Source organism: Osmerus mordax, chromosome 2, assembly GCF_038355195.1.
Source record: "Osmerus mordax isolate fOsmMor3 chromosome 2, fOsmMor3.pri, whole genome shotgun sequence".
NCBI classification, from domain to species: Eukaryota; Metazoa; Chordata; class Actinopteri; order Osmeriformes; family Osmeridae; genus Osmerus; species Osmerus mordax.
Genome location: NC_090051.1, coordinates 13,553,365 through 13,561,095, shown reverse-complemented (window position 1 = coordinate 13,561,095; position 7,731 = coordinate 13,553,365). Strand labels below are relative to the sequence as shown.

Here is a 7,731-nt window from a genome sequence, read left to right as displayed (position 1 = left end):
AACATTAGGGCAGACTGTTGGGCACAGAATCTAATTGTCTTCTTTGGAAAAGGCAACATTTGGGACACTGTCATGTAGGGGCAGCATAAAGGGCACTTCATAACAGCACCTTTTTCCATTGGAAGTAAGAGCATGGGAACAGTCCAATTTAGGCCATTGTAAGGGCACCTTATAGGGTACTGCATCACATTTTCTATACTATAAAGGAACTCTTTTTACATTTATAGAGGGCACACTGTCATTTATTGCATGGGGCATCCTGTGCACTCAAGCATATTTCACAATGTGAATGGCAGACAGTAGGGCACTTGGTCTAATTTTTGCCACTCTGGGCATTTTAGAAACGCTTTCAACCATGGGGGCACCAGGCAGTCACCCCCTGAGTCTTCCAATGGGCCTGGATACACCCATGGGGACAGTATATTGCACCTATAATATTGGGGAAGACAGAGGAGAGGTAATATACAGGCTTGTCAACATATAGGCTACTTTAAACAATGAAAATACTTTATACAATTGAATAAAAAGTCGTCCTTGATTCTTTGTGTTTCAAGATTACCTGAAAAACTGATGATAATATTCAGGTACTGCTTTGGAGCAAGGTATACCCTTCATATTTCCTGGCATAGTTGCCCGTTCAAGAATGTCCCACATGCAAAGACACAGACAGATGCAGACAGACTGAACAGTGTCAAGGCTTGGCTACAGTGGGTTTGCTTCCTTGTGTGTGATTCCAGCAGACTACATAGTCTAGGCCTACCTACATAGACTGCAGTCTACTACCCTCCTTTCTACTATTATAGTCTACTCTCCTTTCTATTACTTTTTACAAAGGATGGTAGGCTGCTCTTATGTGTTCATTGCCATCCTTAAGAGTTGCTAAAGTGTTATTTCATATATATATATTTATGTATTTTTTCTTTTAAGAATGACAATTACATTTATCTAGATAAACTATGCTGGGCCTGCTGAACCTATACTTCTTCCACAGATACTGGTCAGGGAACCATTACTTCTGTCTCTGAAGACCCTTGGGGCTGGTGGGATAAACGCTCTTTGTATAATCTGAGCACCTTCATCCACCACAAGTTTGTCAAAGAACGGATACGCCATAATTGATTGTAACTTGTCTAGACGCTCTGCTTAGTTTCTAAGTCCTTATTTTATGTCAATTAACCAATGGCTTTTGAAAACAAAAGTGACATTATTTCTTAACTTGTTTATTTAAATTAATATATTTTTTGGAGATTAAGTAAACATGTAGCTAAATCATTAATGTCTGCACTTCAAAAAGTCTGAATTTACGTTTCCGACTTCAGAGGGAGTCAGGTGGCTGAGCGGTGAGGGAATCGGGCTAGTAATCCGAAGGTTGCCAGTTCGCTTCCCGGTCATGCCAACTGACGTTGTGTCCTTGGGTAAGGCACTTCACCCTACTTGCCTCGGGGGAATGTCCCTGTACCCTCTGTAAATCGCTCTGGATAAGAGCGTCTGCTAAATGACTAAATGTAAATCCGAACACAGACTAAAGTGGTTTGCGCGCAGGAATTTACTCGACGGAACTGTCTATTGAGATTCTGTTTCTGCCTGTTTGAAATTATTTGCAACACATTTTAGTTTAGCTTGACTTTTAGCCTGACACGGATCAGGCTAGTTCCGAAGTATAAGTTACCTTGGTTACGTAACTAGAACTAAAATAAGCCACCTTAATGGAACGGAACTCTCGCTAAAGTAAGTGAGACTTGGCGAGATAAGTCTAGCTTTTCCTTAATCGACGTTGATGGAACACCCCCCTGGAGTTGAAAGAAATGGCTTGAGTTGCCTGCCCTGTTGTAGCAAGTTTAGCAAATGGTTGTCACACATACATGAAATGTTGTTAATATAGTTTATTCCCGTTATTTTAAAATAGATTAGATTTTTCGTAAAAACTTTCATGACATGATGGCAAATATTATATTATGTTAAACGTGAGCATAGATTGTTGACATGTCTATCTGGAGCAAAGACGAAGATTAATAGTACTTTAACTGATAACCACAATAGGAAATGATATATATATTTAAATAATATTAGTCTTGGCTTCAGAAGCTTTTGTTAAACACACTCATTATTCTTTTTTTGATCGTGTCAAAGCCAGACTGCTTTTGTGGGACAATGAAGGTCCTCAGTGACTATGTTTCACCCCCACTTATATCTGATGGAAACGTCTTGTATATAGTTCTGTTAATATGCCCCTTTCAAAGGCACGTTTAATAAAGTAGATTATATTTTAGACACACTTCTCAATTTATTACATTATTACCAAGTCTTGTTAGATCACGTTATATCCATTAATAGGCGTTTGGGTTGGTTTTGTAGGTTGAACATATAAAACACAAGCCACATTTCTACACTGATGTTAAATTGAAGGCAGTGTGATTTTCGTGGCATTTCGTTTGAATATAAAGTTGACAGTAAGCTATGGTAAGTCTGCATTATGGAAGATTTCTGTTACAAAAATAACTATTAAGCTTTCTTTGCCCGGCGAGAACAACGACGGAGCTAAGTGTTCATGTTAACAGTTTATTTAATCCGATACAATGCGTTGGAAATCACTCAAATCACGAAGAAAAACAACAACATATGTGATGAGTTCCATCTAGAATAGCCCTATAGCCTATTTCTAAAAAAACAAGTGAAAGGAATACTATACAGTGACAGCATACATTTCCGTAAAGTTTGCATCACGTCTCTGATTCTTGTCGGACTTGTACCCCATTCTGCCACTGCAATGCCTTTAGCTCACACGCTCGCAACCATATAAATCTATGCTCGCGACTGGTTGTCGCAAAGTATGACGTGTACAGCTAGTTGCAAGTGTGCACGAGGTCTCGGAGCTAGGGAAAAAAAGAGCCACTGTTTAAAGCTAGACCGGAAGAGTCGGAAGTGGAAAGATGGCGCGGTCCAGTTTTGTACTCTCGCTTGCCTCACTGCCACTGAGCACTTTTCATAGAAATGAATGGGGACCCCATCTTGGAAGACAAAAGTTGCTTCCTCTAGTTATATTAACTCTATGGTCTAACTCCACATTTCAGTGTGACAAAGTTTTAGCGCTTTGCACATGCTTTCAGGAACTAATTTCACACGTATATAATGTACTTAGAAGCAAAACATGGAATTTACTTTACAGGAACTCCCAGAGACGCAAGAAGAAATCAAATATATATTTTACTATTAATGACAAAATAGTAACGCACAGTCACTTGGACAAGTCACTTTAATCTGATTACTGGTTTGGAAATAGTAACACGTTAGATTACTCGTTACTGAAAAAAGTGGTCAGATTACAGTAACGCGTTACCGGCATCACTGTACCTGACAGCATCGTAACTCATTGAAGCCTTTTCCAGCATAGTTTCTCCTCACTCCAGTCAGTCTGGACAAGTGAGACCCTGGGAGTGCCACAACATGACCTCTTGACCTGAAAAGGAGAGAAGCCTCTCTCTCACAGACATTCTGCGTATCAGTAATATAGCTCTTCCAGCTGTGGGTCATACAGAAGTTTTCTCAGGTGGTGACAGCTGGGACAGCTTTGTTTTGTTTTTTATTGTGGATATGCAGGTGACTCTTCAGATGGTCATTTGTTTTAGTTGAATAGTCACAGTGTGGGCAGCTGTAGGGCTTCTCTCCTGTGTGGATTCTGCTGTGCTTCTTCAAGTCCCTAGAGGTAGAGAAGCAGTTATTGCAGCAGTCACAGAAGTAATGCTTCTCTCCAGTGTGTTTCCTTGTGAGGTGAACTCTGAAAGTGCATGCTTGTCTGAAGGATTGACCACAGAGGTCACAGCTGTAGGGCTTCTCTTCAGTTTGGATCCTGCTGTGAGCTGTCAATTGGCCAGATTGTCTAAAGGTTTCACCACAGATCTCACAGGTGTAGGGCTTCTCTCCGGTGTGGATTCTGTGGTGAACTGTGAATTCCCTTCTCCGTCTAAAGGTTTTATCACAGAGGTCACAGCTGTATGGCTTCTCTCCAGTATGGGTCCAGCTGTGAAATCTTAAACTGCGAGCCTACCTAAATGTTTGACCACAAAGGTCACAGCTGTAGGGCTTCTCTCTGGTGTGGATCCTGCTGTGAACTGTCAATTGGCGGGAGTGGCTAAAGGTTTTAGCACAGAGGTCACAGCTGTAGGGCTTCTCTCCTGTGTGGATCCTGCTGTGAGCTATTAAATGGTCAGTCTTTCTGAAGGTGTTACCATAGAGGTCACAGCTGTAGGGTTCTATGTCCAGTGTGGATCCTGCTGTGAACTGTCAAATTGCCAGAGTTGCGAAAGGTTTGACCACAGAGGTCACAGCTGTAGGGCTTCTCTCCTGTGTGGATCCTGCTGTGAACTGTCAATTGGCCAGATTGTCTAAAGGTTTTACCACAGAGGTCACAGCTGTAAGGTTTTTCTCCGGCGTGGATATACATGTGGCTTTTCAGACTTCCGTTTGTTGTACAACTATAGCCACAGAGGTCACAGCTGTACGGCTTCTCTCCAGTGTGGATCTTGCTGTGCTCCTTCAATCCACCAGAGGTAGAGAATAATGTATTACAACAGTCACAGTAATAGGGCTTCTCTCCGGTGTGGATCCTGCTGTGAACTGTTAAGTGGCTCGAGTGGCTAAAGGTTTTACCACAGAGGTCACAGCTGTAAGGCTTTTCTCCGGAGTGGATATACATGTGGCTTTTCAGATTGCTGTTTGTTGTACAACTATAGCCACAGAGGTGACAGTTGTAGGGCTTGTCTCCAGTGTGGATCCTGCTGTGAACTGTTAATTGGCTAGAGTGGCTATAGGTTTTACCACAGAGGTCACAGCTGTAAGGCTTTTCTCCGGAGTGGATATGCATGTGGCGTTTCAGACTGCCATTTGTTGTAAAACTACAGCCACAGAGCTCACAGTTGTAGGGCTTGTCTCCAGTGTGGATCATCACGTGCTGCTTGAGGCTACTGGATGAGGAAAGGCTCTTCCCACAGGTGTCACACTGATGTGGCTCCATAACTCAGGTCTCTCTTTGTTTTCTGTCTGGTCTCTCTGGGTCCTGTCTGGTATCTAGCCTCTGGAAGCTTACATTTGGTCATTTAGCAGACGCTCTTATCCAGAGCTTGTTTCTCTCTGGTTGAGTCTCTCTGGAGCCTTAAGATGTCCTCTCTGTCTAGTCTCCGCCCACGATCAAGTATGATTGGCCAATAGGAGATCTGGAAGAAACAGTTCCAAGTGAATACGAACTCAAGCTTTCACATGAAAAGGAAATCTTTTGTCTGTCCTAATGTGTACTCTGCATATGTAATGTTGATCATTTGGTGAGAAAAGTGTGTGACTTAGGTTTATTATTTCTGGAGAAACACGCAATACAATGTGATTACACTCTAAGCATTACTTGCAAATGAACAATAACATGACATTGTATTGCAACTGCTAAGTTTCAGATCAAATAATGATAATAGTACAAAATAATACAATAAAACGACACTGTTCTTAAGTAGATGACACACACACGTTTTGTAGAAGATAACTGTTATGTAAATCAACAATTCCCTCTGGAATAATTATCAAAACATGTCAAATTGTCCTCCCCACTGTAGAATACAACAACGTGGTGATCTCAAAAGTTTAGAGTCAAAACTAAGTAAAAAGTCACAACTTCGGTACACAACGGTGTCAATAGCAACGCATTAAATGCTAACTTTGGTAGCTGTCAGATTTGCAACTTTGAATTTAAAATACATCAGGACTCTAAAAGAATGTTAAAACCTGAGGCACACTGTTAACTGTACGTACCTCTGGCATGATAAACAAGTGTAGATTGAGCGATAGGGCACATATCCACCAGCCCAGATGATGGATAGAAAACTCAGTCACCGCATCTGGAATGTTTGGCCACGTGGTATTCCATCAACGTAAATTAAGGAAAATCCAGATTTATTTCGATAAATAAAGCTAATTTCAGAGAGGTATCCGTTCCATTGCCGTAGTTTATTGGTTTCCCAGCGCAGTGCCTACTAGGGTAACTTGTATCACCTAGGCTGCTCAGTGGCAGGCTAACTGTTGAGCTCAGGCTGAGCTGTATTTAGCTGTGTTACAAATAACTTTTAACTGACGGAAACAGAATCCCCAAAAGAAAGTTCCGTCAAGTGTCTTTTTGCGCTGGCAAATTGTTTTTTTGGAATGCATTTGCAGACATCCGAAGTCTCCCGGAAGGTCCGGGAGCCGAATTTTAATAGCGGCTCCCTGACACCCGCAAATGCTGTACAATCTCCCGCAAATCGGGGATTTTGTATTTCGAGCGAGCGAGAGACTGTCCATTGTTCATTTCTGGTAGAGATAGGTGCATATCGCGTCTGGGTGGAAGGGGGGGTGGGTAGGTGCAGGTTGAGGGCATAGATATATGGTCAGGGCTGGACTGGGACAAAAAATCGTCCCTAGCATTTTTGGTCCAGACGGCCCACGCCCACCGTGACTGGTCAGACACATTCCCTGCAGACAGTCCTTAAAATATGCGTGCATTCTATAATATGAGTTGCTTAATGTTCTGCGTTGATGTGATAGTTTAGGATCCTTCCAGAAGGGTCTCAAGACTTATCTGTTGATCTTACACTAATTACAATAAATCATTAATTCTTAGAGTTATGATTTTTATATGTATGGTATAAAAAAATATGTACATAGGCCTATTGATATTTGATATTGTATTGTTATTATTACTATTTTGCTTAATATAGGCTTAGCAACTTTTAAAACTGTTTACTGTTCATTTTAATTATTGTAAAGAAAATGCTTCACTTTATTTTTGTATGAGGTAAAGTTGTCGCAACATGACAAGCAAGAACAACTCCCTGATGCACGAGAGAACAAGCTCAACCCTTTTTTGATACTTGTGTTTCAATTGCACTGTATAAATATATGCTGGGGAGGGACAGATAGCCAGTTGGACTTTGTGAACCAGCCCAAACTCTGTTGCGGGTAGGGAAACTTAGACAACTCCAGAGTTCTGTACTTGTTGATTTCCAACTGCAGCATTAAAGCTGATATTATTGGACCTGGCGACTCCAGACCACTCTTTCTATAACACAGATTTGTGTCATTGAATACTATCATTACATATTGGAATAGACACACAATATTTATGAATCCTTCACATCCAAGTTCTTATCCCAGAAAAACATGTTTCCAGAGCGGTAGTTCTCCAGGATTTAGGGACATGTATAGCTGGGTGTCATCTGCAAAGCAGTGAAAATGTACTCCGGAGCTTCTAATTATGTTTCCTAGAGGCAGCATGTAGAGATATTAGCAGAGGGCCTAGGACAGAACCCTGCGGTACTCCGTATTTTACAATGGAGCTCCTGGATGAGCGGCCGTCTTAGTGGACAAATTGTGATCTGTGATACAAGCTAAATTACTGGAGTGTGGTACCAGAAATCCCAACATGGTTCTCAATACGTTCCAGGAGAATTTGATCCAGTGTCAAATGCTGCACTTGGTCCAGGAGAACCAGGACAGAGATAGCGCCTGCGTCAGAGGCTAATGGTTCATTGACTACCTTGAGGATGAAATACAGACTGGAGGGGTTCCTACAAGTGATTTGAGGAAAGGTGTTCAGTGAGCTGTTGTACCACAACTTTTTCCAGAATCTTTGCGGAAAAAGCCAGGTCTGAAATGGGCCTGTACTTGCCCAGAGACCCGGGATGCCGTTTGGTTTTTAAGTAAGGGCTTAATTGT

General features: G+C 41.7%; 1 pseudogene; it reads right to left on the bottom strand.

The window, feature by feature from the left end:
* Positions 1–3,225: 3,225 nt before the first annotated feature.
* LOC136962372 (zinc finger protein 665-like) lies at positions 3,226–5,943 on the bottom strand (annotated as a pseudogene).
* Between the last annotated feature and the right edge of the window lie 1,788 nt (positions 5,944–7,731).